Genomic DNA, 24,537 nt, shown 5'->3' on the forward strand with positions numbered 1-24,537 from the left:
CTACTGGAATGAAATCTTGTAAATGTAAGTAATCTTGTAAATGTAAATGTAAGAAAGCCTGTTGCAAATTCATTATTGTATAATGCTTGAAAAAAATTACAACATGAAATAAATGTTATATGACTTATATATATATTGTGTTTATCAGTGGCTCATTATTAAAGAAGGTCTCTGGACTATAGATTTCCACTGTTTTTGCAATAAAAGATTGAGATGAAAATTCTGTAGCTAACTTTTAAGTGATAATTGTTTAATTAATCTATTATTAATAGGCCCTTGAAAAATGAGTCTTTGTTAATTGTTGAAATTTTTCTTACTTTATGGGGCAGGTTTTGGATAGCCTCACCCATTGTATACGTTCCAATTTTTTTTTCTTTTTTTTTGAAATGGAGTCTTGCTCTGTCACCCAAGCTGGAGGGCAGTGGTGTAACCTCAGCTCACTGCAAGCTCCGCCTCCCAGGTTCAATTGATCCTCCTGCCTCAGCCTCCCAAGTAGCTGGGACTACAGGTATGTGCCACCATGCCCAGATACTTTTTTTTTTTTTTTTCCAGTAGAGATGAGGTTTCGCCATGATGGCCAGGCTGGTCTCAGACTTCTGACCTCGGGTAATCCCTCTGCCTTGGCCTCCCAAAGTGCTGGGATTACAGGTGTGAGTCACTGTGCCTGGCCTATATTCCAACTTTCTATTATTATGGAAAAAACTTATCTTTTTTTATTATAAAAAGGGTATTTTTAATAAAGAGTTGATGTCAATTTGTAAAATAGTAAAAAAATCAAAATAAAATGAAAATCACGTAAAATGACATGTCAGAAAATGCGTGCGTTGAACGAAATCAACAAAACACAGACCTTAGTAACGTTAGAATTTTAATCTTCATGAAGCTCAAGATGTTCAGCTCTAACAACTTTGGTGCTTACAGAACATTTATATCTTCTAATTGTCCCATGTGAATATCCCACATAGACTCCCATGAGCCATGACCCAACTCCAGGTGGCAACGAAGGTTTGTTGAAGTCCCATTTGGAGCATTTATGGTCTATTCCGGGCCCCTACTCTTCTATTCTGAAAGCATGGGTGCAAAAGGCTCAGAATTTAAAGGTTTAATTATAAATGTCCGTTAAAGAGAAAAATGGAAAGGGGACTACTGGTTTAATGTAACAATTTATTTTATGAGTCAAATAGTGCTATCTATCATTAATTATATGCGATGCAAATATGGCCAAACATTAGCATTTGTTAAATCATTATGGCTACCATATGGGTATTGTTTTTATTATTCTCTCTACTTTCTGGACCTACCATTACAAAAATGAATAAATGTAATTTGTAGACTTGACGAAGCAGAGGACATTTTCCTCCTGGGGTAAGCAAGGAAAATTTCAACATTATATTATTTTTGGAATAATAATAACTGGACTTCCTACTCCTAAGCAGTCTTACCTGCACATCTTTTGAAATAGACTTAATTGCTGCCTAGAGCTCATAGAACGATCTCACAGCACTGCTCCAGGGCACTGAAGCTTACAGTGAAAGCATATTTTCAGCAAGTACTGAAGATTGTCTCCATGTAGGCTGGTTTGAAACTGTGGTGAGTGAATTCAGAAAATAAATTGTGTTGATTCTTTAGAGTTTTGAGGCTTTGAACAAAATAATGAATAACCCGTAGTAATTAACATGCTTGTTTGTTTTTAGATCTTTTGAATGTAATCAAGGAAAGGAATGGAAAGGAAAGAAGTGCCCAGAAGCATTTTGGCACTCACCAAAGCCAGGGGACAATAAATAACACAGTGGGGATAGATGGCTAAGTGGGTCCTATTTATGTGTTTTTCCTCGACACTAGAAACCATGCTTTAATTCAAAGCATTGTTTTCTCTTCAGGTGTCTCCAGTCAGCATCACATAGCTTTACTAAATGTTTTGATAATGCTAGAGTTATTTCAGCATACCAAGTGTCTTTGAGTAGTGCCTTAAGGAAATAAAGCTAAGAAAAAGAAGAGGGCAGACAGAGGGCATTTGACCACAAAGACTCAGAATTTCATTGGCTTGTAGAAGAATCCTTCTGGGAAATGGAATAGTTTATAGCAGAGATTCCGAGGCACATGTGTTCTTAAGAACAAAGGGGCCTTTGGGATGCTACATCAGTGAGGATGCTTTTAGCTGCAAGTAACCGCAGATCCAACTCAAGATTGGTTAAGCCAAGAGGAGATTTATTATCTTGTGTAACAAACACTTAAGTAGCTGTGCTCTACCCAAGGCACACCAGGCTGCTGGTTCTGCTTCTCTGTGGCTTCTGGATTTGTCCTCTTCTCTTTGTGGGCTTCATCCTGCAGCAGCTCTGAGCATCACATCCCTTCACATCAGTCTTGTGGTCTGTTTGGCCCCAGCCTTGTCTGGACATGTGTATGTTCATTAGGGAGTTCTGACTCTTCTCAATGAGTAGGTGCTGGAACCAGCTGCCAGTGAGGAGAGCAGAGGCTGAAAAGACTGAGAGGTACTACAAAAGTAAGAAAGGAATGTATAATTGTGAACAGGTCAACCCTAGCTCTTGAGGAGGACGTGCCTACCTTCAGTCACCTTTTTCTGATATCTGGGATAAAACAACCAGCAAATCAAGTGAGAGCAATACTACACTCCATAGATTACTGCTGGCATAACCCCTTAAGAGAAAACAAATCTTAAGTGATCTTAAATGAAAGAGGTTACTGTAAGCAGAGATGCATGTTTTCAAAGTTAAGGCAAGAGCGATAACATTATTGCCTTATATTTGTTTTTGTTTAGTTGGTTGGTTTTATTTTTTCCTTGAGACAAAGTCTCGCTCTGTTGCCCAGGCTAGAGTGCAGTGGAACCATCTTGGCTCACTGCAGCCTTGACTTTCTGGGCTAAAGCAATCCCCCTGCCTCAGTGCCCCAAGTAGCTGGGACCACAGTGGGGTCTTGCCATGTTGCCCAGGCTGGTCTTGAACTCCTGGCCTCAGGCAATCCAAGTGCTGGGATTATAGGTGTGGGCCACTGTGCCCAGCCTTTTTATTTTTATTTCTTAAGAGATGGGGTCTCTCACTCCGTTGCCCAGACTGGAGTGCAGTAGCACAATTATAGATCACTGCAGTCTCCAACTTCTGGAGACTGCAGTCCTCATGGGATCCTCATGGGATTCTCATGGGATTCCCCCACTTCAACCTCCTCAGTAGCTGGTATTACAGGCGCGTGCCATCATGCCTTACCTTTATATTTGTTAATATAAGCATCATGACAGCAGGATTTTTTTTTCTTATTCACTACTGGATCTGCAGTGATTAGACCAATGAATAACACACAGTACTTTCTCAACAAATATCTGTCAAATGAATGAGTAATGGTGGGGGCAGTTAAAAATAGTTTTAAAAGACCCGGAAAGAGAGAGAGAGAAAGAGAGAGAGTGTTAGAGAGACCTGGGTTCCAATACCAACTATATCATTTACTAGCTGTAGAATCCTTTTTTTTTTTTTTTTTTTTTTTTTTTTTTGAGACAGGGTCTCATCTGTTACCCAGGCTGGAGTGCAGTGGCGTGATCTCAGCTCATTGCGAACTCGACCTCCCAGGCTCAGGTGAGTCTCCCACCTCAGCCTCCCGAGAAGCTGGGACTACAGTCAGGCACCACTATGCTTGGCTAATTTTCTGTATTTATTTATTTATTTTTTTGTAGAGATGGGGTTTTGCCATGTTGCCCAAGCTGATCCTGAACTCCTTGGCTAAAGTGATCGACCTGCCTCAGCCTCCCAAATTGTTGGGATTACAGGCATGAGCCACCATGCCCAGCCTGTAGAATCCTTTTTGTGCCTCAATTTCCCCTTCTATAAAATGTGCATAATAGAAACCTGCTTCATCAAGTTGTTGTGAGAATTAAATGAATCAATACATGTAAAGTGCTTAGAACAGTGCCAGGCCCATAGTAAGCCCTCAGGAATTGTTAACTATTCATTATCATTATCATTACTACCACTTACTAAGTTTTTGACTTCTATAAGCCTCAGTTTCCTCACTTGTAAAATGGGAATAATAAAATGTACCTCATTTTGAGGATGAAATGAGACATTGTTTATTCTTTCCTCACAACCTCAGGTACAGGATTAGGAACAACTTGGACAAAGGTCACTATAATTCCTTATCTATTCTCAATGCTTTTTATTTACTAAGTTATTTTTATTCCCATAATATATTTGATTCCCACAAAAACTTAATAAGAGAACAGTTCAACTATATGCCCCTTTTACAGGTGGAGAAACTGATGCACGGAGCAGCTGAATGCCTGTTAAGACTCACTTTATAGACAGCTAGTAGAGCCAGAAGTCAACACAGCAGCCATTCGATGCTTCTCATTGCAGATCTTCCACATTCTAACACAATTTTTAAGCAGAGATTTCACAGCTGGAGAGTGACTTTATTGAGCAAATGTACAATATTGGCTCAGAAATGGAGGACTTATAAAGACTATTTCTACGTGGGATGATGTAGGGGAAAGAGGAAGGAAGTGACCAGGACAGGAAATAACATTTCACAAGAAGTGCTCTTAAGGGAAGAAGGTTAGAATGATCCATGTGGTACTGGATTAGAGTTAGAGACATCAGAATGAACTTATGAATTTAGTTTAATATAGCTACAGATGGTTGCAAATAGATAGTTGCAGATATGTATCGATTCACGGATTAGTATGTATAGATACATACATTTTATTGCTCTGTCAGCTAAAAGGGCCTAGAAACCACAACACCCCAGTAGTAATGAGCACCTCCAGCACCCAGATCTTGGTTTCTAATACCATTCTCCAGTAAAAGAAACCAGGAATCACTGGAGAAATGGCTGATTCTAGGGCTGCACTAATAACACACAAAAGGAGACTGTAGTGCCAGAAAGTAAGGAAATGCTGGGGAAAAAAAGATAGGGGTATGTCAAAGGGATGCAAGAGCCAACTGAAAAGGTTCCGAATGGCCAAAGCTTGAACAATTTGAGCAATAAAGTAAATAATGTAGCACTGGCTGATTACCCAAAGTATAAAATAAATGTTAGTCCACCTAACAGAAATACATGATTGTATAAATAAATAAATGGGGGAGAAGAGATAAATCTCCCTTGCAGAAGAATTCCAAATAATTTATGTAGATACTCCCCCATCAAGGAGGTGAAAGATATTTTTACCCCTTAAGTGGAGGCTGCATATAATGACTTCTTTCCAAAGAGTCCAGGATGGAAAGAAGGGATAAAAGAGTAATTTTACAGTGGAGAAGTCTGATAAACACTACCTCAATCAGAAGATAAAGTTAATATCAATAGTGATAAGTCAACTTGACAGTAGGTACCCTTCAGGTGATGCCATGAGAATGGTACTTTATCTCGGTGATCTTCCTTCCAAAAACGCATAATCCCTACCTCTCCATGAGAAAAACATCAGACAAACTCAAAGTGAAGAATATTCTACAAAATACCTGACACCTGACCAGTATTTCTCAAAACTATTAAGGTCATCAAAAATAAGGAAATTCTGAGAAATTGTCACAGTCAAGAGGAGCTTAAGTAGACATGACAACTAAATGTAACATTATATCCTGGATGAGATCCTGGGGCAGAACAGAGATGCTTGGTTAAAACTAAAGAAATTTGAATTAACTAAGGATGTAATTAAGAATGCATCAGTATTTTTTAGTTTTGATAAATATGCCATATGAATGTGAGATGTTAATACGAGAAACCAAGAATGGAATATTCAGCAACTTTCTGTACTGTATTTTCTTTTCTGTAAATCTAAAACTATTCTAAAATTTAAAGTTTGTCAAAAATTAATCAGGCTACTAGGACAGCAACAACAACAAAAAAGACATGGAAAACAAAACGCAGATGGGATAATAGAAAACAAACAGCAAGATGATGAATGTATACTCAACCATATAAATATATTCATTGTAAGTGGTTTAAACACTGCAATTAAAAGCAGACATTGTCAGAAAATTTTAAAAATACAATATCCAGGCTGGGTGTGGTGGCTCATGCCTGTAATCCCAGCACTTTGGGAGGCCAAGGAGGGCAGAATACTTGAGGTCAGGAGTTTGAGACCAGCCTGGCAAACATGGTGAAACCCCATCTCTACTAAAAATACAAAAATTAGCTGGGCATGATAGGACATGCACCTGTAATCTTAGCTACCCAGGAGGCTGAAGCAGGAGAATCTCTTGAACCTGGGAGGTGGAGGCTGCAGTGAGCCAAGATCGCACTATTGCACTCTAGCCTGGGCAACAGAGCAAGACTCCATTTAAAAAAAAAAAAAAAAAAAAAAAGCAGTATCCAATATTCAGTGTATGCTGTCTAACAAGAAACCACTTTAAATATAAAGATATAGATAGATTAAAATAAAAGATGGAGACACATATACCAATCAAGCAATAATCAAGAGAAAGCTGGAGTAGATACAAAGTAGAGTTCATAACAAGGAATATGATCATAGATAAAGGGGGCATTTCATAATACTAAAGGTATTATTTCATTAAGAAGACATAACAATCCTAATGTGCATGTACTTAATAACAGCTTTGAAATATACAAAACAAAAACTGATAGAACAGAAAGGAGAATAGAGTAAGAGTTTTCATTGATTTCAATACTCTTCTCTCAGTAATGATAGAACAAGTAGAAAAGAGAAAATAATACAAAATAAGTGAAGATAAAGACTCGAACAAATTCCTCCCCAAAACATCAGAATAAATTACATGTCTTTTACGTAGCATATAGATGGCTGTCACTTTTTAATCCAGTCTAAAAATCTATACTTTTTAATTTCAGTGTTTAATCTCTTACATGTGATTGATGTAATTTCTGATGGTGTGAGTTTATGAATCAGGTTGCTTTGTTTTCCATGTGTTCTTTATTTCTTTGTTCCTTCTTGATTGCCTTCTCTTAGATTATTTTCATATTCTTTTTATCTTCTTTATTGCTTCTTACCTTTGTCTCTTTGGTTTTTTTAAAATAATGATGGCTTTAGTGATTTCAATATGCAACCTTAATTTATCATTGTCTACATTGAATAAATATTACAGCACTTCACGGACAGAATAATGACTTAAAACACTATGATTCCATTTACAGCCTTTATCCCTTTGTGCTATTTTGTTATGTGTTTGACTTCTACATATGTTATAAACCCCACAACACTTGCTATTATTTTTATCTAAACACTCAAACATCTTTTCCAAATTAAAAAAATAAAAACTAGTTTTTTATATTTACCCATATATTTACCTTTTTTAGTGCTTTTCATTCCTTCCTGTAGATTCCATCTGAAATCTGGCTTCCATCTGTGATAACTTCCCTTTAGCTGAAAAAACCTCTAGAGATTTTAGTGATATAAACATATAAACAAAATGGCCTATTTCTTGTACTTTGGGTCTGTTGGTAACACATTCTCTGAGCTTTGTATTTTTTTTTTTTCCATTAAAAGTGTCTTTATTTCCCCCTCATTCTGAAGTTTATTTTCACAGGATGTAGAATTCTAGGTTGACAATTGTTTTTTTTTTATATATATATATATATATTTTTTTCTTTTCTTTTTTTTTTTGAGACGGAGTCTCGCTCTGTTGCCCAGGCTGGAGTGCAGTGGTGCAATCTTGGCTCACTGCAAGCTCCACCTCCCAGGTTCACGCCATTCTCCTGCCTCAGCCTCCCGTGTAGCTGGGAGTACAGGCGCCTGCCACCACGCCCGGCTAAATTTTTTTTTGTATTTTTAGTAGAGACAGGGTTTCACAGTGTTAGCCAGCATGGTCTCGATCTCCTGACCTCGTGATCCGCCCGTTTCAGCCTCCCAAAGTGCTGGGATTACAGGCGTGAGCCACCGTGCCTGGCAACAATTGTTATATATTTTTAAAACACTTGGCCAGGCACGGTGGCTCACGCCTGTAATCCTAGCATTTTGGGAGGCCGAGGCAGATGGATTGCCTGAGCTCAAGAGATGGAGACCAGCCTGGGCAACATGGTGACAACCCATCTCTACTAAAATACAAAAAATAAAAAAATAACAAATAACTGGCATGGTGGTGTGTGCCTGTAGTCTCAGCTACACGGGAGGCTGAGGCAGGAGAATTGCCTGAACCCAGGAGTCAGAGGTTGCAGTGTCCGAGACTGTGCCACTGTACTCCAGCCTGGCAACAGAGTGAGACTCTATCTCAAAAAATAAAATAAAAACAAAAAAAACCCACTTCAATGATATGATTCCACTATCTTCTGGATTCTATTATTTCTGATGAAAAGTCAGTTGTCATCCATGTCTCTCCTCCCACATTCCAAACCCCCTCTTCCTCCCAAATATAAAGTGTATTTTTTTCTTTGACTTTTTTTTTTTTTTTTTTTTTTGGAGACAGGGCCTTAGTTCTGTCCCAGGTTAGAATGCAGTGAGTTTTGTTTTTGCCACAACTCACTGCAGCCTTGACCTCCCAGGCTCAAGTAATCCTCTTACCTCAGTCTCCCGAGTAGCTAAGACCACACACCACCATGCCTGGCTAATTTTTTATTTTTTGTAGAGACAAGGTATCACTATGTTGCCCAGGCTGGTCTCAAACTCCTGGACACAAGCAATCTGCTCACCTTACCCTCCCAAAATGCTGGGATTATATACCTTTCAATATTTATTTTATCCAATTTTCTTTGTCCTTGCTTTCTGGGACTCCAATTCTATGTATATTAGACTATTTGATATTGTCCCCCTAAATTAATATTTTTATTTTTAATCTTTTTCTTCTCTGTGCCTCTGTTAATTTCTATTCACTTGCCTTTAAATTTTCCAATCACTTTTTCCCTGTGTCCTGTATTCTTAGGAATTTAGTTCACATATCCTCCTCTTCATTGTTCACTGGCTTTAAAAAGCAGACAGACAGATATTTTTCCCTTGGCATGAGTAACAGTCTTTCACAACTGTCTACATTTTAATTGGAAATAGAACGTTGAGTGGTTCTTAAGCTGTCTTATACAAAGAACATGCTAAAAATGTAGTATTTCTGAGAAATACTATCAGACATCAGACAATATCTAGGATATTTTTAAAAATTCCTTAAGTAATTCTGATGCGGGAGTCCCCACACACCCTGAGAGAAACACTAATTTGTTGCTAAAAGCTGAAGTCAAAATAAGTAGTTAGCAGTCAAAAAATGCAAATCAGTTTCAGTTGAGGCCTCAGGAGGACCATCAAAGAAGCTATCAGATTGCTTTACTAAATTCAACTTTCAAAAACTCATAGCCATTATGAAAACCAGTGTGGAGGTTCCTCAAAAAATTAAAAATGTAACTACCATATGATCCAGATTAGTACCTTCACCTATGAGCAGACCTCTGGGTATATGTCCAAAGGAACTGAAATCAGCATCTTGAAGAGATATCTAACCTCTCATGTTCATTGCCACATTATTCACAATAGCCAAGATATGGAATCATCCCAAGTGTCCACTGATGGATGAATAAATAAAGAAAACGTAGTATTGGCACGCAGTGGAATACTATTCAGCCTTTGAAAAGAAGGAAATCCTGTCATGTGACAACATGGATTAACCTGGAAGACATTACACTAAGTAAAATAAGCCAAGCACAGAAAGATAAATACTACACGATCTCATTTATATGTGGAATCTACAAAAGTCAAACTCAGAGGCAGAGAGTAGAATGGTGGTTGCTAGGGACCGGGGAGTGGTGAGGTGGTAGAGTGGGGGTGGGGAGATGTTAGCCAAAGGGTACAAAATTTTAATTAGACAGAATAAATAAGTTTTGGAGATTTATTGTATACCATGGTGACTATAGTTAATGATAATGTTTTATATACTTGAAAATTGCTAAGAGAATAGATCTTGAATGTTCCCACCACAAAAAAAAGATAAGTATATGAAGTGATAGATACGTTATTAGCTTGATATAATCAGTTCACAATGTATATGTAAGAACATCAGGTTGTACACCATAAACATACACAATATTTATTTGTCAATTATACCTTAATAAAGCTGGTGGAGGGACAACTTAATTTAAATAAACTGGTAAATATGGAAACAGGCATGGCCTGTAATTTCCAAAAGCCAGGTCGTTACTCCATTTCATTTGTTCTTGTTTTTATCCTGGGCTGTGGCTCCTCAGTGAGCCAACTAAAGTCATAATTAGACAGTTTTAGGAGACAAGAATGTGTACAGGCAGGCTTGTATAACTCTTTGAAAGATCTCCAAAGAAGAATATGAATGATTGAGGACACCTAGATCTGCTATTTACCATTTAATCCTAAGGTTCCATGGCCTGGAACAATTACCAAGAGCTAAAGATGTTAACTTGGATATTATGTGGCTATGAAGAAAGGACTCTAATTTTTTAACAAATATACCAGAAATTACACACTCAAATGAGTGCTGTTCTCTTCAGTAGGCAAAAGGAAATTGAGTATCAACCCTGCCTCATTGGTTTCACTCCCTAGAGAGTTGCATTGGGGATTCTAAGGTAGAAGCTAGCTCAGCAGGAAAGAGTCATCTGTGAGCATGGTCTGCCATGAGCATGGCTAGGGTCCATGGCAACACAAGTGGTACATAATTGCCTTTCCTGGGTTAATGGTAAGAGCCTTGGGTTTGAAGATTTGAGCATAAATTTGGCTCTGCCATCTACTAACCGTGAGGTCTTGTGAAAACACGTACTCTGAGTCTCAATTTATTTTACCTAATGGCAATTGGTCACAAAAAATTTCCACTTTCTATTTCATAGGTATACATGTGATATCCCCTTTGAAACTTAACAGTGCATTAATAGCAAGTTATTCTTCAAAGAAGTCACTTTGGTAGGCTATGATCTTATTCACAACAATTCAGTCGTTGCACATTTTTTGGGAGTGCATTTATAAACAGTTTGAGCAATTTGGTAGAAGCACTTTTACATGTCCCTGTGATGGCTAATTTTATGTGTCAATTTGGCTATGTTAAGGGATACCCAGAAAATGAAAAAAACATTATTTCTGGGTGTGTCTAGAAGGGTATTTTCAGAAGATATTAGCATTTGAATCAGTAGACTGAATAAAGAAGATTACCTCTCACCAGTGTGGGCGGGCATCATCTAATCCATCGAGGTCTCTAACAGGGCAAAAAGGCAGAGGAGGGGCGAATTCTCTCTCTTCTTGAGCTGGATGTCCGTCTTCTCCTGCCCTTGGACATCAGAGCTCCTGGTTCTTGGACTTATATCAGTAGCCCTCTTGGCTCAAACTGGGAGTTACAGCCTGTGGTTCTCAGGCCTTTGGATTTGGACCAAACCGTGGGAACTGGCTCACGATATTATGGAGGCCAGGAAGTCCCACGATATGCCATTTGCAAACTGGAGAACCAGCATCGTAGGACTTCTTGGCTTCCACAGTCTTGTGTGAGCCAATTACCATAGTACATCTCCTCTTAGGTATCCTTAGTTATTCTATTTGTTCTGTTTCTCCACGGAATCCTGACTAATACACGGTGGTTTGATAATTCAGCTAGATCACCTACAAATCAATCAGGACTTTGGATTCAAATGATATCCTTGTTCCCCAAAATCGAATTCACTATTAGTAGATGAAGATTTGTTACCACTGTGTTATTAAAAAGCATAGGCCACAGGCTTTTGAAGATTCTTCCCAAAGATGAATTCCAGAAATGATTTATGCAATTGCAGCCTCATTAGTGTAAGAGTATGGTCTCCCAAGGGAGCTAATGTTGAAGGCCAAAACTCACTTGAATGTGTAACCTTCTGTTAGCTTGTTTAATTAATCCGTCATTTTGCATTAGAATCTCATGGATGTATAGCAGAGTTACTGTGCTTTGAATCAGAATGATGGTCACAGACTGATCCTGCAGTAGTCTCTACGGATATAAACAAGGTAGCTGAGATGAACTCTCAGCCTCTGATAGAGAGGGAATTGGAGCTTTCTGGTGCTTACTAATAACATAACAAGAATGTCCTCAGTGATGTATATCTTGTGTAACTCTTTGGAAGATCTCCAATTAATCTCCAAGCAAACAACTATTTGTAACCCCAGAATTATAAAATATAGATTTAATACAGTTGTGAAAATCCTTTCTGTTTGGGCCAGGCAGAGTGGCTCACGCCTGTGAATCACTTTGGGAGGCCAAGGTGGGAGGACTGCTTGAGCCCAGGAGTTCAAGACCAGCCTGGGCAACAGAGTGAGACCCTGTCTCTACAAAAAATTTAAAAATTAGCCAGTTGTGGTAGCACATGCCTGTGGTCCCAGCTGCTTGGGAGGCTGAGATGGAGGATTGCTTAAGCACAGGAGGTTGAAACTGCAGTGAGCCATATTTGCACCACTGCACTCCAGCCACTCCAGCTTTGGGGACAGAGCGAGACCCTGTCTCAAGAAATAAAAAAAAAAAATAGGGATGAAAAAAGAAAATCCTGTTTGTTCAAAGGTAACTACTATGGTTAGGCAAAGGCAGGAAATGTTAGAAGAAATGCAGCAAGCAGTCATTGGAAGGAAAATATTTCAGCACTGGAGTCTGGGCTACGTGAAGGAGATGTCGACACAGTTTCAATCCTAAACTGTTAGGAAGGGTGCAGTATCTCTCTGAGACTGTGTCAAGAGGGATATCTGCCCTTTGCTGAGCTTTAGAGGGTCATACTCTAGCCTTTTTCTCTCTATGAGAAGAGGAGTCCGCAGGTTAAAGGGATGTGCCCCCCTTAAGCCCACTGTGGTAGAAGGAATTCTAAGATGGCACCCAAGATTCATGCACTCTCTATCTTCCCCCTCCCTGAGTGTGGGTGTAACCTATAAATCACACCACATGATTAGGTTACATTATATGGCAAAGGTGGAGGGATTTGCAGATATAATTATCGTTTCTCATCAGTTAACTATAAGTTAACAAAAAAAGATTGTCCTGGATGGACCTTACTTAGTAAGGTGAAATCCTTTAAAAGAGGGCTGAACCCTTCATGAAAAGAGAGGCTCTACTGCTGGGCTGGTTTTGAAGAATCAAGTTGCCATTAGTTCTTTCAATGACCACGTGAGCTTGAAAGAGGACTCTGAACTTCAGATGAAACTGCAGCCCTGGCTGACACCTTGACTGCAGTCCAGTGAGACCCTGAGTAGAGGACCCAGTTAAGCCACACTCAGACTCTTGACCCAGGGAAATCATGAGATAATGGACATGTGTTGTTGTAAGCCATTAAGTTGGTGATAATTTGAGATGCAGCATAGAACACGAATTCACCCATGCTTCATCTTCTAGTCCAATGGCACACAAAGTGTGATCTGTTTACTACTGGTCCAGGATGAGCTAAGTATAGAAAGTGAGAGTAAGTAGTACTTTCTATGGCAATTTAACCCTGCTGAAACATTTAAATTATATTTTACAAAAATGTGGATCCACAATAGAGTGAACATTTTTTTAAAAAATCATTTTTCACCGGATAAGTACTGTTCTAGTTCATGATCTGCCTTCTTAGAATTCTGAATTCTCTGCCCAACTGACCCTGAAAGAGGAATGAATCAGCTCTTCAAGGGCCTACTCAAGTCCTCTTTCTTTGGTCTGCCTGTCTAAGGGCAGACAGTGCTGCTGCTGAACTAACCCCTGGCCCTGACAGTTGGCCAAGAAACAGCTCTTTGTGGGGGTTGAAGATGGAGCTTCAGATGTGTGGGTTGGCATGTTCATACATGAATATGAGCACCTGGAAGTGCTGGATAGAAAGATGGGAAGAGGAGAGAGGAATAGCCAGGGGCCAGAGGCTATGGATGGTTGTTGACACGTAACCTCAACATTCCCTGCTAAAACATGGGAAATCCCAAAATTTTAAGTTCAAATACAGCTTTCATGTCATTGTGAAGGTCTATTGGCCAAAGTAGTGGGAGAAAACTTATTTTATTTAATATTATGCTAGCTTGGCTTATGTTTTTAAACATTCTAGACATAAACTATGCTGGCCTTCATTTGTTCTCTTGCACTGGCCTTGCAAATGTTAAGAGTGGGCCAGGAGAGTGGCCTTTGCTCCTGGAACACTTCCCTCTACTTCTCCCAGAGATTTCAAACCTAGAATCTGGAGCTGCTTAAGTGGAAGGGTTTCGTTCTTTTTTTGTTGTTTTTAGTGATGCCTCACCATAATTAACACAAAAAGGTTTTCTGCACTAATGATGCTTAGATTTTTGAAACCCATTTTTTTCCTAACTGCATGATGGTAGGTGCTATGGTTTGAATGCATCCCAAAAACCACATGTTGGAAACTTAATCCTCATGCAGCAGTGTTGGGAGTTGGGACCTAATGAGAGGTGATTAGGCCATGAGGGGGAAGTAAATGGATTAAAACCCATTTATGCCTAGGGTTCCATTATTGGAACCCTAGGCATTTGGGAGTTATTTATATCTACTGCTCAAGTTCTGATTGCAAAAATTCAAAAAATTGCAACCTCAGGCATAAATGGGTTTAGTACTGTTATCATGGAAATGTGTTTGTTATAAAAGGATGTATTTGGCCCCCTTTTGTCTCTCTCTCTTTTGCCCTTCCACCTTCCACCTTGGGATGGCACAGCAAGAAGCCCCTCTCCAAATGCTGGCCTCTCTGGTACTTCCCAGCTTCCAGAATTGTGAGCCAGTCAGTTTCTGTTCATTATAAATTACCCAGTCTCAGTCTCAGGTATTCTGTTATAGCAGCACAAAACAGAAGAAGACAGTGGGTTATCCTAAATCCATACGATGCCAGCGAGAACAAAGGGGTGTAGCATATTTCCTGAGCAGTGTTTCAGATCCCTAGCAGAAGGTAAATGCTGTAAATTACTGTGCATTTGCCACAGTGTAGTAGACTGAATAGTGGCCACCAAAGATACCCAGGTCCTAATCCCTAACACCTGTGGATACTAACTTAAGTGTCAAAAGAGGCTTTGTAGATGTGATTAAGTTAAGGAATTTTTTATGAAGAGATTATCCTAGATTAACTTGATGGGACCTAAATGCAATCACAAATGACCTTATAAGAGAGAAGCAGAGGGAGACTTGACACCAAATAAGGAAATAGGACATTAAGTCAAGAGGCTGAGCTATTGGCTTTGAAGATGGAGGAAGGGGCCACAAGCCAAGGAATGCAAGGAGTATGGCTCTAGAAGCTCAAAAGATAAGAAAAACGAGTCTCCCCAAAAGCCTTCAAAAGGAGTGCAGCCCTACCAACACCATGATCTTGGACCAATGAAACTGATTTTACATTCTGACCCCTAGGACTATTGGAGAATAAAAGTGTGTTATTTGAAGCCACCAAGTTTGTGGCAATTTGTCACAACAGGCAAAGGAAACTAATACACACAGCAAAAATTGAGACTATTTTTAAAATCTTTTTTTTTTTTTGAGACGGAGTCTCGCTCTGTCGCCCAGGCTGGAGTGCGGTGGCACGATCTCAGCTCACTGCAACCTCCACCTCCTGGGTTCACGCCATTCTCCTGCCTCAGCCTCCCGTGTAGCTGGGACTACAGGCGCCCGCCACCTCGCCCGGCTAGTTTCTTTTTGTATTTTTAGTAGAGACGGGGTTTCACCGTGTTAGCCAGGATGGTCTCGATCTCCTGACCTTGTGATCCACCCGTCTCGGCCTCCCAAAGTGCTGGGATTACAGGCGTGAGCCACCGCGCCCGGCCTATTTTTAAAATCTTAATTAAAAGTCTGGGATTTTGGTGTGTGTCGCAACCACTATCAGTTTTCTAGATACTCTTCTAGAGACAAGGTATTGTGAAACAGACAATATAAGTAAGAATGGAAGAGAGTAACACAGACCAAAAGGGCGTGCTTCAGAAACCACGTGGGAGGCCAGATCCCAGCTGACACACCACTTTAGAATAAGAGTGTTTCCTCAAAATAACTGTGAAGGAATGTCGAAAAGGGCTATAGATGTGTTCAGCTTTATTCCCACAGTTGACATTTATAATGTATCAGTCCGTTAATAGCTCGACTGACAGACAATCAAAGGATGTGTAGGACCCATAAATAGTCCCAAGCACACCCGAGAGGGAGCATTTGTAATGTAGCCTTCAGAGACTAGGTAGAAAGGAAAGGAAGGGAGCAAAGGAAAACTCAGGGAGGAATTGAAGGGACAAATGTTCCTGACCAAAGTGTCAGAGCCTGGACTAAGCTCTTGATCACAAAGAAATGGTGAGAAGCCCCGTAGCTGAAATTACTGTGAGAGCCCTTTGGAGTCACAGGAAGTATTTGTGGTGAGATTATTGGGAAACTTTCCCACTTCTTGTCTCCACAAAAGCCCCAGGTTAGTCCCAAAGGACTGTGGATGCTGTTGAGGCTTAGTGAACGTCCAGTAATGGGAGAAGAAGAGACTCGCTTTCAGTACCATTTTCCCCTGGGTGCAGAGAAAAAGCTCAGGCCATTTTGAAAACAGCTGCTGCACTTTTCCCAAATGGCCTTTCTTAGTTCCCTTCAGCTCCAAGCCCTTGGACTCATTCTCCATTTTTCTCTTTATGCAGGTATATGTTTAAGCTCAGGCTAGAAAAGGATCGCTGAAAGTCACTTGGATGGTGTCTCGTGTGTCTGTGATGAGCTTGCTGTTGCTTGCTTTCTTCTTGACAGGTGGGTTTATTTCTTATGGAATCAGACCTTTTGGCTACAGTGTTCTCTAAACATCTGTAACACCATCTCACTCAATTAATCTAACTTTGGATCTGATGTACATCAGAATAAAACCTATAGAGAATAGAGCTGACTACCCCAAATCCATGTGCCTCCACTAACCCCCCAGGAGCTTAGTGTGGCTGGTTGTGAATGACAGTGATCTCTGTGATGAGAAGTAATCCCTCCTCTAGAAATACTTTACCTGTTTTCTTTGGTGCTTAACACCCTCTGCATGAGAGTTATTGCTCTATGTGCTTTCATCTCTCCTGTGACAAAGGACACATCTTTCTCATTTCCACATTCCCTCCTCTTGCTTCTTTCCCACGCCACCTTCCCTTTGTCCCTCTGCCAACACATAGGTACCCCCTCAGTTAGGCACTTGCTGTACAGCCCATGGAACAAATAAAACTTTCAAACATTAGTTAATCAATGGGTTAAACAAACCAGTATCTTGAATATGCACAGCACCTAACCATTTTGATGGACTTTTGAATCTAGTGCCTCATTTTGTCTCTTCAACATCCCTCTGAAGTCAATGTAACAAGTAGTAATAGCTCCATTGAACATATGAAAAAACTGATGCCTGGGAAAGTTTTAACTTAAAAAAGGTCACATTGCAGATTATTGGCAGAGTTCGCATCAGAATCTGTTTCTTACTCTGTGGTCCTCGCCACTATACCGTGGTGCTTTTGTTTATTGAGTTGACCTATGGTAAAGTTATAAGCCTTGTTATTTTTGCAAGTGGGGAGACTGGGACTTGGGCATCTGAGTTTTGACCCGGAGGTTAATGGTGTCAGTAGGAATGTAACTGCATGCAGTCTCTTAGATGGATGTGTGGTAAGAAAACCTTTACTTTCTATATAACTCCAGAAGACAGTTCTGTCATTCTGAACTACAAATATCAACTATGGTTTTTTTTTTTTCAGGGGGATATGTATTATTTAATTAAAAAATATTTTTGATACAAAGTCTCGTGCTATTGCCCAGGCTGGAGTGCAGTGGTGCCACCTTGGCTTATGCAGTCTCCTCCTCTCAATCTCAAGTGATCCTCCTGCCTTAGCCTCCTGAGTAGCTGGGACTACAGGTGTGCACCACCACACCCGACTAATTTTTCTATTTTTTGTAGAGATGGGTTTCACCATGTTGCTCAGGCTGGTCTCAAACTCTTGGGCTCAAGCAATCCTTCCACCTCTGCCTCCCAAAGTGTTGGGATTTCAGGCCTGAGCCACTGCACCCAGTCAAACATTTTTTCTTTTGTTAATTTTTGTGGGTACCCTGTAGGTGTACATATTTGTGGAGTACATGAGATGTTTTGATACAGGCCTGCAGTGTGTAATAATCTCATCATGGACACTGGGGTATCCCTTCTCTCAAACACCTACCCTTTGTGTTACTATTTATTTATTTTTCAATGAACTCTCTTATTTATGTGAGATGACTCTGTTGAGGGTGAGGACAGGGCCAGATACTTGCTTCCTTTTCTGCCACATCACTGCCAGTCCATATTAAAGCCCACTCTGGAGGCTAATGAATTTTTCTTCTCTCTGTGTGTCCTGTCAACCCCAGTCACCTCTTCCCATTGGACCCGCTCTTCCCAGGACCCTGCGTTCTCAGCTAATGGATTTCAGTCAGAGGCAGCAGTAGATTCTTTAGGTTCTTCCCAGAGAAATTCCCCACAGCCCAAACCACATTTATCCTGCAAATATTAACCACTTTTCATAGCACTGCATCCATGAATTATTATGCTAACAGCTGCCTCTGCTTCATTGTGAGAAAGATATTTTCCCAGCAAAGGGTGGGGATGCAGGGCAGAGGAGGGTGAGAGGGGAGGAAAATCCCATCCCACCCTGTCATGCTCATTTAAAGTTATCATGTGCCGCCCACCCCTGATTCATTCAACACACATTTACCTTCTGGCAGCAACTGTGTTATGAGATATAAATATGAATAGAATGCAATGCTCTACCTAAGGGAATTCATGGCTAAGAAAAAGAAATAGACACAAACAGGTTGGTTGTAAAGCGAAGTGGAATTAGAGCAGGTTCAGCAAAGAAAGGCAGCAGGGACAAGGGACGGGCATTCCAGGCAGCAGGACAGGGTGAGCTGACGCGTGGAGGTGGGAAACAGCTCGCTGTGTGTGTTGTATCTCTCTAGGCAAAGCTCCCTGCAAGAGGAAAGAGCCAAGGAAGTGACAAGCAGAGTCCAGAGGGGCTTGCAAGCCATGTGAAGGAGCTTAGGGATGGGGTGGGAACTGACGGGTTTCAAGCAGGGGAATGATGGCAGATGTGCAGTTGTGTGGATGGTAGATGGGAGGATGGATCAGCTCAGGGCAAAACTGAAAGCAGGGACCAGCCACAAGAGGAACTTTATTCAGGGGAGAGATGTTGAGGGTCTGGACTGAGGCAGTGCAGCGGGAAGAGAAGGATGAATTAGAAAACAGTTGCAGAGGAACTTGGGAGGTCACGGGAGCTAGACGGGGATGAGGGCTGAGGGAGAAGTAGCAGTCTGGAAGCGTCTTTGAGTAGGGCTGGAACCCCTCTCTGAGGCTCTCTGCCCGGTGCCCAGAGAACTTCACAGGGGATAAGAAGATGGACACATGGGGTTGATGACTGCTCCAGACATTGTCCCCTCCCCTACAATCCCTCGTTCAAAGCTGGTGAGGAGTATGGCCAAGCAGCCCTGACCCCGGGACGTTGGTCCTCAGCAGGGCGAGGGTGCGGAGGATTTGGAAAGTGGGAAACCAGAGTGTAGCAAGAGGCTGTCAGTGGAAGGAGTGGAAGGGCCAGGCCCATGTGGTCACGTGTTTGCAGCTTTAGCTAATTCATCCTCCCAGTGTCTCTATGAGGGTGACACAGTTATTGTCCCATTTTACAGGGAGAAAACTGAGGCTCAGCAGGTAATCTGTGGCCAAGTTACAGACCACAGTGCTGGCGCATGGAGGGCATTTCCTCCAGCTCAGCGTGGCTGGCATGGGAGAAAGACTGGCTTCATCACAGCAAGCCCCACAGGGCCATCAGAGTGGACCAGGGAATAGTGCAGCCAGGGAGACCTAAGCAGAGCTTCCAGAGACGAGGAGAGGATTCTCAGGAGGTAGCGGGCATGGACCCATGAGACGCCTTTGGGCATTCACAAAAGGACTGAGGGCTTTGGGGCTCCAGCAGATTTCCTCAGGGTAGGGTAGAGGTAGGGAAAGAGGCTGAAAAAGATCATGATTTTGTTGCAATTTTACTAACCATCTTTCTTAGTTTTTACCTGAGCTAGCAGCCCCTGAAAGAGTTCATAAGCTCAGCCTCTGAATCTGTCCCATCATCCCCACAACCATCCTGGGAAAGAGAGTCTTTTCATTTTCTCTGTCTCTCTCTGTCTCTCAACAGATGAGAAAACAGTGGCTTCAAAGGTTAAACAACTTGTCTTTGATTGCACAGCTAACAAGAGGGAAGACTGGAATTTGAATCATGGTACTGCGACTTCAGAGGCCAGGTTTATAGCTGCTACACTAACACAGAGACCAGAAGAACCCTTGACATTAGCATAAAACCACAGATATGTGTTACAAGGCCAGGAAGAAGGAGGCTTGGGAGCGTGTTAGCTGAAATATATTGATCACCTTTTCACAGATTTTGCTTACTATCCTCCCAATGTCTCTATCAGGACAGTACAGTTACTGCCCCATTCTAGAGATGAGGAAATTGAAGCTCGGACGTGTTAAAAAACGTGTTCCAGGTCATACAGCAAGTAATGCTTGGGATCAGGATTTGAATTTAGACTTGTCATATTCCAAAGTGGTGAACTATAGGTGTATAGTCCCAGTGACTAGGGAGGCTGAGGCAGGAGAATTGCTTGAGCCCAGGAGTTTGATTTCAGATTGAGCAACATAGTAAGAACCCATCTCAAAAAAGAAAAACAGGTGAAATTAATTTTAATAATATACTTTACCTAACCCAATATATGCAAAATATTATATTTCAACATGTAATCAATATTTTCAAAGTTAATAATGAATATCAGAAATAACACATGTGCTAACAACATGTACACTGCAACACTAATATCTTACCTGATACAACAGTTAAAATCAAGTCCCACCACAGCAATAAAGTTGTGTCTACTAGAAAAATATTTTACACTGCTTCCATTTTTAAATTTACATTTAAATTAATTGATATTAAGTAACATTTAAAACTCAGTTCCTCAGTCACACTGGCTACATTTCAAGTGTGCAACAACTGCAAATGGCTAGTGGCTACGGTGCTGGTTAATGAGCACAGCTCTAAGATTTCCTTGTGTTTTTTAAAAAATTCAATTCAATTAAAATTCCCCTTCCATTGTTTGCTTGTTTAACTTTAAAATCCGTGTGTTTTAACACACCTGTGTTTAAACCTTGTAAGTCCCATCACAAAGTGTAAGTGGTTTGGAGATAGGTTCTACAACCTTCTCTTTGTAACATTATCACAAATCTGTGGTTGTTAGGCTGGTCTTAGTTGATGTTTGAGTTAAACCCTTCGTGTGGTGTTGAGACCTTTTCAGGCTTATGTTTCCCCTGGAGAGAGGAATAATCTGCTATTTTGGACCCCGTCATGATCCCTGCCCAGAGTCAAAAGTCATTCCCAAGCAGACCAATTTTTATGGGATCGTGTTCCTCTGATCTTTTCTCCAGGAGTATGATTTTCAATGGGATAGAGAAAGGCAAACTCCTGAAGAAACATTTCTCTGGGAAAGCTCAGGCTGAAGTTGAGGAGGGAAGAGGATAAAGGCTGAAGGGGCTGCCATCTCTGAGGGAGACCTTCTCCCAATACCTCAGAAGGCATTGTGGGATGGTCAAAGAGCGGGGAAGAAAGGGGATCTTTGAGAGAAACTTAGGGCTGGGTGCAGTGGCTCATGCCTGTAATCTCAGCACTTTGGGAGGTCGAGGTGGGTGGATCACGAGGTCAGGATTTCGAGACCAGCCTGGCCAACATGGTAAAACACCGTCTCTACTAAAAATACAAAAAATTAGCTGGGCATGATGGTGTGCACCTGTAATCCCAGCTACTCAAGAGGCTGAGGCAGGAGAATTGCTTGAACCCAGGAGGCAGAGGTTGCAGCAAGCGTAGATAGCACCACTGCATCCCAGCCTGGGTGACAGAATGAGACTCTGTCTCAGAAAACAAAGAAAGAAAGAAACTTAGGCAGAAAATTTGAATGGACACAGAACAGCAAACTCAGGGACTTCCACAGCTACTGGGAACCAACACATGGCTGGTATTGACCTCTCTTTGCTATTCTAGAATAGCACCTCCTTTGACCTCTCTTTGCTATTCTAGAATATTTTAATAATGAGACACACCCAAAACTTGTTTAGCATCACACCACCTGCTGTTTCTCATGGCCAGCATTATTTGTCATCAAATCTGATCCCAATGTTTGCCATATTATTGGATATCCTGTGAAACAGAATCTAAAAATATACATTTTTTTCCCTCTAAATCAGTCCTAACCTTACAGCCAGGGTTGCAACAGTAACATTGTTTTCTATTTCATTTTACTTTCCGGGATTAGGTAATAATATTAAATTCCCCATCTCATGTTAGTCTCTGTTTGAACTTGGCCTGGTATTTGAAGAATATATTTAGAGGTTAAAGCGTGCTACTTTTTATCCCATGCAAGTCAGTTATGGGTTCATAGATTTGTGGTTCTCATAACACTTTCTGTCCTAAACTGAACACATCCAGTCTCTCCAAATTGAAGTTCCTCAGCTGAGGTTATTTTCATCTCGGAGAATTTCTTGAGAGCTGTTTCTGTTATACAGGATAAAGGGATAGAGGAGTCACAGCTGCCTAAAGTCAGTGCCTCTTTAAATACAGGCCTTCCTTGAATCCGAGACTTGATGTCTTCCTTTAGTGGAGGGCAGCTCCTCAACTGAAGAGGGCGGGATTGAGGGAGCAGTTGAAGCAGCAGGTTTGCCTGGGCTCATGCTTTTCTCTTGTGTGGCCGCTGTTACAGGGACCTTCAGGCATGTTCTAGGAAAGCCAATTAAAGCAGAAAAGGCCCTTAGAACCAAATCGATTGCCCCCAGTATAGCTGTTAAACTTTGAGAGAGCAGCTGGGTGCTTCTTGTGGCCCTGATAGTGCCAGATTGTTCATGCTGCCTTAGGCTTTCCTGTGACATTTTTGAAAACCCTTGTTATATCTAGTTTAGTGAAATGTATTGATCAGAACAAAAAGGGCTGAAGTACTGACTCCAGGACCAACTCACAGAGCGAACCATACATTTCTATTTTTTAGATTCTGCAAAATACCCAAGTCAAACATAGGATTATTCCCAGGGTCATGACCATACAGCATTTTATCTGTAAAGAACAGATAGTTTAAGTCCTTTATTTCCATTTGATTTCAAATGTGGATAATGAAACAACGAATTTATTTTCAGAAATGTACATCACCTCTGACTCTTAAATTATCACCTGATGTTCTTCTTATTTTCACTTTGTAACTGCTGTATGCTATTTTGATTCTCCAGAAAGAGTTAAACTTCTCATAGATGTTAAACCCAAGTGGAAATAGTTGGCCCAATGCCTAAACTTGTTCTTTATGAGAAATGTAAGACTCGAAGGGATTCTGCCTTTTTAGAATTATCACAGAATGTGTACAGGAAGCATGACATTGGCAGAAAGGGAACATAGGTGCCTTTTACCATGTTTATATGGACATGGATTCTGGGTTTTACAGATAGGGAAATATTGTATGAGTCCATGGGGATATGTAGTGAAATGCAGAGGGAGAGGGAGAGAGGGAAAGAGAGAGAGAGAGAGAGAGAGAAAGAGAGAGAGATTCTTTTATACTTTCAGACTGAGCAGTATACCCAAGTCAGAGAAGCAAGGGTATACAGGTAAAGTACAGAATAATCTGGAATAATGTCATTATTGTTTGTTCTCTTTACTTCTTTATAGTGCATCTCAGAGAGAGAACACAGTTTCTCAAAGTGGATGGAAGGTGTATTAAAAGTTTTTAACCCAGAATAACCAAAACAATTTTGAAAAAGAACAAAATTGAAGATTCACACTTCCTGATTTCAAAACTTACTACAAAGCTTAAGTAATCAAGACAGTGTAGTGCTGGCATAGACTAGGCATAGAGACCAATGGATCGGAATTGAGATTCCAAAAATAAATCCATACATCTATGGTAATTGATTTTCAACTAGAATATCAAGCCCATTCAATAGGATAAGAATGTTTCTTTTCAACAACTGGTGCTGGTACAACTGCTTATCCACAGGCAAAAAAATGAATCTGGAACCCTACCTCACACCATATATAAGAATTAAAATGGATCAAAAGACCCAAGTGTAAAAGCTAAAAGTATAAAACCCTTAGAAGCAAACATAGGTGTATACCTTTGTGACCCCTGGATTTGGCAATTTTTTTTTTTTTTTTGGAACAGAGTCTTGCTCTGTCACCCAGGCTGGAGTGCAGTGGTGTGATCTTGGCTCACTGCAACCTCTGCCTCCCAGATTCAAGTGATTCTTCTGCCTCAGTCTCCTGAGTGGCTGGGACCACAAGTGCAGGTCACCACACCTAGCCAATTTTTTTATTTTTAGTCGAGATGGGATTTCACCGTGTTGGCCATGCTGGTCTTGAACTCCTGACCTCAGATCATCTTCCTGCCTTGGCCTCCCAAAGCGCTGGGATTACAGGTGTGAGCCATGTGCCCAGCTGGCAATGGTTTTTTAGTTATGACATTGAAAGCACAAACAACGAAAACAAGAGAGAAAAATCAGACTTCATCAAAATTAAACATTTTTATGTGTTGAAGGAGACAAGAAAGTAAAAAAACAACTTACAGAATGGGAGAAAATATATGCAAACCTTATGTTTGGTAAGGGTCTAGCATCTAAAATATATGAAGGACTCTTACAATTCAATAATAAAGAAACAAATAGCTCAAC

The 24,537-nt window shown here is 40.7% G+C and overlaps 1 long non-coding RNA gene across 1 annotated transcript in view; it reads right to left on the reverse strand.

The window, feature by feature from the left end:
• Positions 1-2,317: 2,317 nt before the first annotated feature.
• LOC112423686 (uncharacterized) overlaps positions 2,318-24,537 on the reverse strand; it is a 44,435-nt gene continuing 22,215 nt past the window's right edge. Inside the window, exons 2-3 of the long non-coding RNA XR_011611592.1 lie at positions 7,264-7,339; positions 2,318-2,454 (exon numbers count right to left, since the gene is read on the reverse strand). This is a non-coding gene — a long non-coding RNA (uncharacterized lncRNA). The remainder of the gene's footprint in view (positions 2,455-7,263; positions 7,340-24,537) is intronic.

Source organism: Macaca nemestrina, chromosome 13 (genome assembly GCF_043159975.1).
Source record: "Macaca nemestrina isolate mMacNem1 chromosome 13, mMacNem.hap1, whole genome shotgun sequence".
Taxonomy (NCBI): Eukaryota; Metazoa; Chordata; class Mammalia; order Primates; family Cercopithecidae; genus Macaca; species Macaca nemestrina.